Below are 10,069 nucleotides of genomic sequence, written 5' to 3' on the forward strand. Positions count from 1 at the left end.
TTAGTGCCCATCAGTGCGGTGACATTAGTGCCCATCAGTGCGGTGACATTAGTGCCCATCAGTGCGGTGACATTAGTGCCCATCAGTGCGGTGACACCATTAGTGCCCATCAGTGCGGTGACAATTAGTGCCCATCAGTGCGGTGACATTAGTGCCCATCAGTGCGGTGACATTAGTGCCCATCAGTGCGGTGACAATTAGTGCCCATCAGTGCGGTGACATTAGTGCCCATCAGTGCGGTGACATTAGTGCCCATCAGTGCGGTGACAATTAGTGCCCATCAGTGCAGTGACAATTAGTGCCCATCAGTGCAGTGACAATTAGTGCCCATCAGTGCAGTGACAATTAGTGCCCATCAGTGCGGTGACAGTTAGTGCCCAGTGCAGAGTGGGGGAGGTACAGATGATCAGGCATACAGAGCACATCTCGGTCTGTGTAGATCTGTATGTGAGTACAGTGATCATAGTACAGCCCCGCCTCCCTGCACTAGACTTGTAACAGACAGTGCAGAGCGATGTTGCAATGTACAGGGAGGCGGGGCTGTACTACATTCGGTGCTCTCACATACAGATCTATCAGACAGAGATCCGCTCTGTCTGCCTGATGATCTGTATCTCCGTGCACCAGAGACAGACGGCGGGGGGGGGGGGCGGCGGTGACGGACGGACGGGGGCAGTGCTAGGACGGGGGAGGAGTTGGAGAGGAAGAAGAGGAAGGACACCACCTCTATGGGCGGCACTGTCCTCCCTCCCGCCCCCCGAGATGTTCATCCACGGCTGCGATGTTGAGGCCAGCCTCCTGAGATTGAAGACACACATATCCCAGGAGGCATAGCAGCGCTGGATGCGGCGGGGGGGGGGGGGGCCATTCCGCCGCGGTGGGGGAATAAGACACTCAGGGATAAAAACGTGAGTTTTTAAAAGAAAAAAAAAGACATCCCAAATGTATTTAAAGGGGCAGTGTTAAAACTAATGCTGATAAGTTGAAAAATAGTGTGGAACTCCGCTTTAAAGGATCACTAAAGGAAAAAAAATGTTTGCTGAAATGACTGTTTACAGGGTATAGAGACATAATAGTTAACCGATTCCTTTTAAAAACGATTAAAAATAGATAAAAAATCATCATATAATGTGCCTCTTAGATGCAAAAACGAAACTGAAAGTAGTTTAGTCTTTGCATGTTATTTTATTCCTCTGTGCTGGACAGTGCCATAGAGAGTCATGGCTAGGAAAACAAAACTAAACTCTCCCATGACTTTTTTCATATGGAGCCAGACAACCAGGAAGTGTCCAGAACAGAGAAGTATCACAGCAACATCAGAGCAAAAACGAGCAATGAGGACATGAAACCAGGACTGCAGTAAGGTAAAGGAAGCTATTTAGCTAAAACAATTTTTTCCTTTAGTGACCCTTTAAGCCTGGTGGGTTATTTTTTCTTATTTATTATAGAAATGTCTTTCCCTTTTCTTGGAAACATAGATTTATACCCACACTCCTATAATTCCCTTTTAAGGACAATTTGGTTGTGTTCTTTTTTTGAAAAGTACAGAAATTGTATGTTAGGTGTCATTCTTATCATATGACAAACAGTCTCCTTGTGATGTTGTATTAATATTATATATTAATAAATATAAATACCATCATGAGTGATTCATGTCATACTTCAAGTGCCTTTTACTTTCATGTTGAACTAAATGAAACAAATTCTACATCACTTTCATGTTTCTGTTTCAGGTTTAGGATAATGATTTTCAAGCACACCCACCCTTCCACATAGACACACACCCATAATACTCCTTAACCACTTGCTTACTGGGCACATATACCCCCTTCCTGCCCAGGCAAAATTTCAGCACTGCGTCGCTTTAATATAAAATTGCGCAGTCGTGCGATGTGCCTCCCAAACAAAATTGACGTCTTTTTTTCCCCCCACAAATAGAGCTTTCTTTTGGTGGTATTTGATCACCTCTGCGGTTTTTATTTTTTGCGCTATAAACAAAAAAAGAGCGACAATTAAAAAAAAAACACAATATTTTTTACTTTTTGCTATAATATATTTCCCATTTAAAAAAAAAAAAACTATTTTTTTTCTCAGTTTAGGCCGATATGTATTCTACATATTCTTGGTAAAAAATAAAAAAATAAATAAAAAAAAACGCAATAAGCGTATAGTGATTGGTTTGCGCAAAAGTTATAGTGGCTACAAAATAGGGGATAGAATTCTGACATTTTTTTTATTATTTTGTTTTTACTAGTAATACGGCAATCTGCGAATTTTGTCAGGACTGCGATATTATGGCAGACACTTTTGACACATTTTTGGGACCATTCACATTAATACAGAGAATACTATAAAAATGCACTGATTACTGTATAAATGTGACTGGCAGGGAAGGGGTTAACACTAGGGGGCGAGGAAGGGGTTAAATGTGGATCCTGGGAGTGATTCTTACAGTGGGGGGAGGGGACTGACTGGGGAGGTGACCGATGCTGTGTCCCTATGTACAAGGGACACAGCATCAGTCTCCTCTCCCTGACAGGACGTGGAGCTCTGTGTTTACACACAGAGCTCCACGTCCCTGCTCTGTCACTGCCGATCGCGGTTAGCTGGCAGACATCGCGGCCGCCAGGCATGCACATCAACATCTCGGTGCCGCTCGCTCGCCCAAGAGTGGTCGGAGGCCGTATATAGACGGCCTCCCGGCAATTAAGAGCCACATTGTGGCCGTAATTGCGGGCGGGAAGTGGTTAAGAAACTCATGTAGCATGGCGTGTGAAAATCAATGTTTCCTCATGGGAGCCATCTTAACTGCTCCTACACAAGTCGTCCGACTTTAAAAATGCTCCCTGCACTACTTTGGTCCGACTTTGATCGTACTTCAGCCCATTGAATATCACTGAAGTCGGATCGCCGTTTTGCATGATCCGACATTGGCATGTGATTTGTGCTCTGATGATATTGAGGGGGAACTTCATAACAAATAAAAAAAAATGGCATGGGTTCCCCCTCTAAGAGCACACTGATACAACACAAAATCGTACTAAAGGCAAAAATAGGGTACCACAAGGACCCAGGGGCTATTGAAATGGTGCAGATAGAGATTCACACAATCAAAGTTTTTAAAAAAATAGAAAACAATTTATTATAAACAATTATATGACATAAATATATTAGATAAATCTTGATTATATACATCTTGTGAAATCAAGACGAGACATTGTTTTGGTCAGCTCTACATGTTTCACTCTTTGAGTTTCCTCAGGAGCTTTAGACAGACAATGCTAGATAACAGAAAACAAGAAAAGCATATAATTAAATGACTGTAAAGAAATTTTACATGTCAAAACATACCGGTAAATATATAAGTTATAATTAATAATATGAACAGGGAAAAAGCAGTTGGTCAAATTACATAGATTTTAACAGAAAATGCATGCTCAGGGGTCTCAATCATAAATAAACAGGGGCACTATGATAAATTTCAAAAAGGAGAACTTACCAAGATAAAAATAAAAATCAGCATGAAAAGACAATAGATCACGCAGGAATAGCTAATGCTTCAAAACGAAACCCGAAGACACCTCGAGAGAACCACAGCAGAATATTAAGCCCTTAAAAGGTAAATATCTGAAAAATAGATGACACATATGAATACACGTGTGTCCAAATATCTCTCTAAATTGATACAACGAAAAAGTATAATCCAAAAGGAAATGGATATATAAGAGTACCTGTCTGGTTTAGACACAGAGGCTTATTTAAATATAACCAAAGGATGCTAGGAGGCTAGCATCCTTTCCCTTGGACCTTTTCTAATCAGGTATCTATTCACAAGTCGGTTTGGCTTGCTTTATGATTCTTTGCTATCATGATTTTTTTGATGTATGATTTTTTTTTGGCATACATCTATTCTTTTATACATTATTCAATATACATATATATTCCTTTCTTTACACAGTTATTGTCCACTGTGACGAATACCAGATCAACTGGCAGTGATAATGCCCTCTCTTAATCTAGTTCACAACTGTGGAATATATTGGATTGGTTCTATTTAAATAAGCCTCTGTGTCTAAACCAGACAGGTACTCTTATATATCCATTTCCTTTTGGATTATACTTTTTCGTTGTATCAATTTAGAGAGATGTTTGGACACACGTGTATTCATATGTGTCATCTATTTTTCAGATATTTACCTTTTAAGGGCTTAATATTCTGCTGTGGTTCTCTCGAGGTGTCTTCGGGTTTCGTTTTGAAGCATTAGCTATTCCTGCGTGATCTATTGTCTTTTCATGCTGATTTTTATTTTTATCTTGGTAAGTTCTCCTTTTTGAAATTTATCATAGTGCCCCTGTTTATTTATGATTGAGACCCCTGAGCATGCATTTTCTGTTAAAATCTATGTAATTTGACCAACTGCTTTTTCCCTGTTCATATTATTAATTATAACTTATATATTTACCGGTATGTTTTGACATGTAAAATTTCTTTACAGTCATTTAATTATATGCTTTTCTTGTTTTCTGTTATCTAGCATTGTCTGTCTAAAGCTCCTGAGGAAACTCAAAGAGTGAAACATGTAGAGCTGACCAAAACAATGTCTCGTCTTGATTTCACAAGATGTATATAATCAAGATTTATCTAATATATTTATGTCATATAATTGTTTATAATAAATTGTTTTCTATTTTTTTAAAAACTTTGATTGTGTGAATCTCTATCTGCACCATTTCAATAGCCCCTGGGTCCTTGTGGTACCCTATTTTTGCCTTTTTTTCTTTTCAGTATTCATTGGGGTGAGGTGCTTTTGACAATTGATATCTGTCCTCAAAAACTTTTTACAAAATCGTACTACTTTGGATCTGACTTTGCCCTGCGACTTGAAGTCTGACATGAGTCCGACTTCAATGAACAGGGATCCGACTTCGATCCCCGACAATGCCAGGCACTGTGTCTGGTATGAATCTTGAGGGGGAACTCCACGGCAAATAAAAAAAAACCTGGCATGGGTTCCCCCTCTAAGAGCATACCAGGCCCTCCACCCCAAAGCACTTTGCCCCCATGTTGATGAGGACAAGGGCCTCTTCCCGATAACCCTGGAAGTTCGTTGTCGGAGTCTGTGTGAATGATTAGGGGGTACCCCTACCCATTCACCTGGGAAAAAAAGTGTCAAAAATAAAACCCACTACACATTTTTTAAAGTAATTTATTAGGCAGCTCCGGGGGTCTCTTCCGACTTCTCTGCTCTCCGGTTCTTCTGCCTCTGTCCAGTGACTTCTTCCGTGCCTCCTTCGCTATCTTCCGCTCCTTTGCCTGCTCTTTTGCTCGCTCTTGCCCGGTCTTCTCCATTGTCTTCTTCCGATGTTGACACAACGCTCATTCCCGCTCTAATTCCCGGTGTGCGTGCCACTACTTATATAGGCATGGAGCGGGGTCACTGTGTGACGTCACCCAGAGGCCTTCCCCTTATGACATCACTACCCATCATGCTCCAGGCAGCGATGTCATATATAAGTAGTGGCACACGACGCACCGAGCATTAGAGCTGAAAAGAGCGTTGTGTCAACATCAGAAGAAGAGAAGAGGGAATAAGGCAACGGAGAAGACAGGCAGGAGCGAGCAAAAGAGTGGCCAAAGGAGCAGAAGATAGCGGCCTGGCAGAAGACACCGGACAGAGGGAGAAGAACCGAAGAGAGCGGAGAAGAGCCTGAGAGGGGAGCAGTCGGAAGAGACCCCCGGAGCTGCCTAATAAATAACTTTAAAAAAACGTGTAGTGTGTTTTTTTTTTACACCACTTTTTTTCCCAGGTGAATGGGTAGGGGTACAATCTATCCCCATACTCATTCATATAGGGTGGGGGGCCGGGATCTGGGAACCCCCTTATTAAAGGGGGCTCCCAGATTCCAATAAGCCCCCCACCCGCATACCCCGACAACCTACGGCCAGGGTTGTTGGGAAGAGGCCTTTGTCCTCATCAACATGGGGGCAAGAAGCTTTGGGGATGGGGGGGCGCAGTGCACCCCCCTGCCCCAAAGCACCAACCCCCCCATGTTGAGGGCATGCTCATCCCCACCCCCTTTCCTGACCGGCCAGGCTGCGTGCTCGGATAAGGGTCTGGTGTGGACTTTGAGGGGGGGGACTCCCACGCCGATTTTTCAGTGTAGGGGTTCCCCTTAAAATCCATACCACACCGAAGGGCCTGGTGTGCTCTTAGAGGGGGAACCCATGCCATTTGGTGTGGCGTTCCCCCTAAAGATTCATACCAGACACAGTGCCTTGTATTATCGGGAATCAAAGTCGGATCCCTGTCCATTGAAGTCGGACTTCAAGTTGCAGGGCAAAGTCAGATCCAAAGTAGTACGACTGTCGTGTCATACCAGTGTGAACCCGGCCTCAATTACTGTACCTTTTTCCCTATTAAAGTGGAACTGTACTTCTCCTGCTCATGCCACTATGCACAGCATACTTGCACTATATGATAAACTCATATGCTGTATGGTCTCTTCCATCACTGACAGATCAGAGCAGTTTTTCCTTGCCCCATCAGCCTCCATCTTCTCCAGGTCTTCTTATGCGGTCCTCCGGCTCCTCTTTGGGCGCTAATGATGTAGTATATGTAAATAGGAGTGACATCACCCTGCCACCAGACTCTCTACCTTGGCATCTTACAGGTGCCAGGAAGGGGGCAGATAGTATACACTGCACTGTACATGTGCTACAGTACATGTACAGAAGATCATTGAGCCCAGGTTTACACTAGCATGATCTTAGACATAGCATGTGATCCGCACCCGCACTGCCATTCCCATGCAATGTCTGTGAGATGCAAGTTCAGCCATACAGTTCACATAAAATTTGCAGGAAAAAATAGCAGGGACTTTTTTTCCCCCTGCACTACAAACATATTGCATGGGTGTTCTCACCTACACGATCCGATTCCTGTGCGAGTTCACACTGTGAACTGATCTGTGGGTGTCATTAACAATGTATAGACACCCGCAGCGTTTTCCAGAGAGCAGTGTGAACTGCCTGTGGGAGAGGTGTGATGCGGGAACCAGCGCTGTAATTGTGCTGGTTCCCAGATCGAATCAGTGTGAACCTAGGCTAAAAATTTGCTAGGAGATCGTGATTTTTTTTTTTTAAAGCACAAAGGAACAATGCAAAACCTAGTCTGCAAAAACACAATATCTCCTACCATTTATGTTTTTTTATTTACTTTGCTTTAAAGAGGTTGTAAAGTCACAAGGTTTTGTACCTTCATGGATTCTATGCATGAAGGCAAAAAAAACTATTGGCCGGGATTCAGATACATTGGCGTATCTTTGAGCGGGCTTAGCGCATCTCATATGCGCTACGCCGATGTAACGTAGAGAGGCAAGTACTGTATTCACAAAGCACTTGCTCCCATATGTACGCCGGCGTAACGTAAATGGGCCGGCGTAATCCCGCGTAATTCAAAGTAGCAAGGCAGTGGGCGTGTTGTATTATAATGAAGCGTGACCCCATGTAAATGCATGGCCGATCAAACGGCACATGCGCACGCATGCTCAGAATCATGACGCAAATACTCCCTAAGATACGTCGGCTCAATGCTTTGTCGACGTGAACGTAACCTATGCCCAGCCCCATTCACGTACGACTTACGCAAACGACGTATAATACGACGATGTTCTGACGTTTCTGACATCCATACCTTAACATGACTTACCCCTGCTTTATTAGGGGTAAACTTATGCCGGACGTACGCCTTACGTAAACAGCGTAGCTAAATCCGACGGGCGCAAGTACGTTTCTGAATCGGCGTATCTAGCTCATTTGCATATTCAACACGTAAATCTACGGAAGCGCCCCTAGCGGCCGGCGTAAATATGCACCCAAGATACGACTTACGTCTGTCGTATCTTGCAAAATTTAGGCGTATCTCAGTTCCTGAATACCGCGCATAGATATGACGGCGCACATTTGGACTTACGACGGCGTATCTGAAGATACGCCGTCGTAAGTCCTTTCTGAATCTGGCCCTCTGTGTGCAGCAGCTCCCCCTAATACTTACCTGAGCCCCATCTCCATCCAGCGATGTGCATGAGTGCCTCGGCTCTCCGGGGACTCTCACTCCTATGGTCAAGTCAGCAGGATGGGGTGTGTCCTGCACCAGACTGTACAACTGTAGTGTAGCTGCAGGGAGATCCAGGATGTAGCTGTGCTGTCTGGCAGGGGTCCCTGAATAATATTGTCAGTCTAATGAAACAGAATTGCAGTTGTTGGACAACAGCTTTCCTTCAACCATATTGTCATATGTAAATATGTTCACAAAAAAAGACCTCCAGGCAGTGAGCTTCTCTATTGCAAGTTTCACCAGACAAACCAGCTGCAAACCGGCAGTTATTAGTCTTATCCACCTGCAGATAATTGCATGGCTTCTAGTAAGGACTTCTGCGCTTGTGGTGTAAACACTTGGAAGAGTTAGGTCAGCTGAAACTGTTGTCAGGGAGGGACATATTCTTCAAGGATGGTTTTAGGTCAAATTTATTTCATGCATGTTGATTATATATATATATGAGAGAGATATATACAGATATATATATATATACAGGGCCGTGGTGAATTACATCAGCAGCTCAGCTCCCTTCTCTGTGCCAGTAGGAGAGCAAAGCGATGCCACTACCGGGTTCCCTTACCGGCAATGGAAACCATCAACATCGCTGGACTCCAGGACAGGTAAGTGTCCTATTATTAAAAGTCAGCAGCTGCAGTATTTGTAGCTTTTAGTTTTTGCAGGGGTGGGAGCAAGGTCCATAGAGACATGAATGAGCGAGTTTGGGGTGGAGGAACTTGACCTCAACCTGATAGAACACCTTTGCGATGAATTAGAGCGGAGAATGGTCAAACATTCCCATAGACACACTCCTAAACCTTGTGGACAGCCTTTCCAGAAGAGTTGAAGCTGTTATAGCTGCAAAGGGTGGGCCAACTCAATATTGAACCCTACGGACTAAGACTGGGATGCCATTAGTTCCGTCGTCCCAATTATTTTGGTAATATAGCGTGTGTATGTATGTATATATATATATATATTTTTTTATATCTATTATCTATACTGTAGCACTACCCCCGGAGAAGCTGCTGGTTAGTTTTGGGTGACATGTTACCTCTATTTCCTCACCGTGTAGGGTATCAGATGAGAGCTGAGAAAAAGTTCAATGTCCACACTTAAAGGCCCGTACACACGCTCTGACTTTTTGCCAACAAACTTCAAAAACAGACAGTTTTCAAATTAGTCCGATCGTGTGTACGCTCCATCGGACAAACTTTTTCGTGTTTCATAGGACAAAAAGTTTGCTCTGCAAACGGACAAACTTTACGTCAACAAGAGTCCGATGGTGCCTAGTCCGACCGTGTGTACAGCAAGCAATCGGACTTTTGTACAAAGTACAAACACGCATGCTCAGAAGCAAAGACCAGCCGGAAACGTTCTGTCTGGTAAAACTAGCGTTCGTATTTGAAAGAGCACATTCGTGACGCGGCAAGTTCTGAAATCAAGAAAAGCAGCGCACATTCTCTTCTTCTTTATAATGTGATAATACTAAAAGCTGCTTTGCTGGCGATACTGACAGAGTAAAAACAATGTCTTTACTTTGGATTAGTGTATTTTGGTTATATGAATCAAACATATTTCTAAATTTTTTGAGGGTCAAGTTAGCACAACATGTCTGCTTGACGAACGGACGTTCAGAAACGAACAAAATTGCACAAAACTGAAAATCGCGAATGCACACAGACGAAACCTCTACTAACTCTCAATTAGCAGAAGGAGCCCAAAGGGTGACGCCGGAGAATTGAACTTCCTCTTTTAAACTCTCGTCAGTACGTTGAAACGTCACTACGTTCGTGTTTGTTGCCGAAAAAGTCAGAGCGTGTGTATGCTATGGGTGTGACCGAACAATTCCCTTTCGGACAAAAATCCAAGGGAAAGTTTGTTGATGTCCGATCGTGTGTAGACCTCTTTTTCTTTGATTTATTTGCTGAACTTGGTAAAAGAATAAAAGACGTAGTTGAAGAGGTAGAAGG

The sequence above is a fragment of the Rana temporaria genome, chromosome 2 (assembly GCF_905171775.1).
Source record: "Rana temporaria chromosome 2, aRanTem1.1, whole genome shotgun sequence".
Taxonomy (NCBI): Eukaryota; Metazoa; Chordata; class Amphibia; order Anura; family Ranidae; genus Rana; species Rana temporaria.